This window comes from Salvelinus namaycush, chromosome 6 (genome assembly GCF_016432855.1).
Source record: "Salvelinus namaycush isolate Seneca chromosome 6, SaNama_1.0, whole genome shotgun sequence".
NCBI lineage: Eukaryota > Metazoa > Chordata > Actinopteri > Salmoniformes > Salmonidae > Salvelinus > Salvelinus namaycush.
In genome coordinates, this window is record NC_052312.1 from 1,286,603 (window position 1) to 1,288,536 (window position 1,934).

Here is a 1,934-nt window from a genome sequence, read left to right on the forward strand (position 1 = left end):
GGGTGGGGGTGAGAGTGTGATGGGGAAGGGGGAAAGAGGGGGTAGAGAGGGATGTGGGGAGAGGGAGGCGGGAGAGCATCAGGGAGAGAGAGGGAGAAGGGAGAGAGAGGGAGGAGGGAGGAGCCAATGAGAAGGGAGAGCATCAGTTATACTTTTTTCAGCCAATTAATAAAGGTCCAATAGTTTGCCTGAGGAAATGGTTGAGCCCACTATCAAAGTAGAACGAAACAAACACAATTGGTTCGTTAAACGTTGTGGGAACGTATGTTTTTGGTTTGATGTTGGTTGTGGGAACGAAGGTCTACGTTTCCTGACCAGTAAAAGGGGAAGTTTATGTTTTGAGAGCAGAAGTGAACAGTTCGCCTCTTCTGGGTACTTCTATTTTTAGGTTGCATGGAGGTTCTGAGAATGTTTTACTCTGATTCCTTGAACGTTTCACTGTGAGGTTATATTAAAGCTCTTAGAACGGAAATTATAGTTTTTTTCTCTTTTCGAAACGTGTTTTAATAAAGCTTTCAATAACGTTGCAAGGTTGTTTTGGGTAAACTTTTTTTTATATATCCAAGCACAAATAGGACACATGGAGATTCATTTCCTTAGGCATTAAACACGCAAACACATTTATTTTGTATTGTGACATGGCATCAGTGTGATTTAAACCTAGATTGTTTTGTACACTGTGCCACCCGGACGGAAGCAAAAATGCAACAGAGCCGCTGGAAAACGGTGTGGCGAGACAGCATTTGCCGGGCCAGTAAGTTCTCAGCGCATTTTTGCATTCCGGTTTAACATTTAGCTCTTGTGTCAGTCTACCATTGATGACGACACGCAGAAAAGTCATGCTGTTCCTATTTGAGCAATATGATTGGCCGTTCATTCAAGCGCCACTACGTACAGAAGTTGATACATACGTAAAAATATAAAATAAAAAATAAGCACCAATTTACTCGCTAAGCTTATTTATTTTAGGGAAAGTGATTTACAAAAGTAAACCTTCAATATTGAACATGCTAGCAATATGATAGCTACTGTTGATCATCTGCAAGAATACATTTACAAAAATACACTTTAGCATTTGTTTTGGCTAACGGCTAGCCTACTGTAGCCAGCTATATATCTTGTTTTTGAACACAATTGTCTTAAAGGGGCAGCATCCTATTTTGAGATGTAAAAAAAACGTTTTTCCAAAATAACAGACTTTAGAAACAAAAAATAAATGCAATGAATATAATGCAATTCTAAAGAATAAGAATAGAGCCGCTTTTTAAAACCATCATGTTTTAATACATTGACTTGCCACTAAGGGTTTCTTCAAAGTCCCTAAGTGCAGAACAGACTCATTCTCAGAACAATTTGAGAACATGACTTTAAATAGAACCATGACGAAACCTATAGGAAATGTCATGCTGAAGTACTGAAATTCCCACAGAGGAACGTTGTTTTTTAGCGTTTACGTTCTTAACATTCTCTGAACTATGAGAACCTTCCCAATGTCAAACCAGTTGGAGAACGTTCCTAGAACTTTACCAAAAATGTTAATTAAATGTAACAATGTTTGAACTTTTAGGAAACGTTCTGTTGAAGTAATGAAATAGCAAGAATGTTTTTTTTTGTATTTGTCAATATTAAGTCCCTTATATATCTGGGACTTTTACTGGTTTTGGACCAGTTCTGACTGACATTTTTGGTGTAAAAAGCGCTCTGTGAACGTCGTAGGGTCCCGTGCATTATAGTGCCAGAAAGCCCCATCTACCTGCTCTCCACTACCACTCTGTCAGTGGAGCTGACATAAAGTCTCAGGTTTCAGACCCCACATTTGCATAGCGAGTGACGTGTCACATTTTCTGGCCTATCCAGACAAATAATTGATTTACTGTCCCTCTGAGTGACGGAGCCCAGGCTGGGAGACGACATATGGAAGGAAGATGACAGTC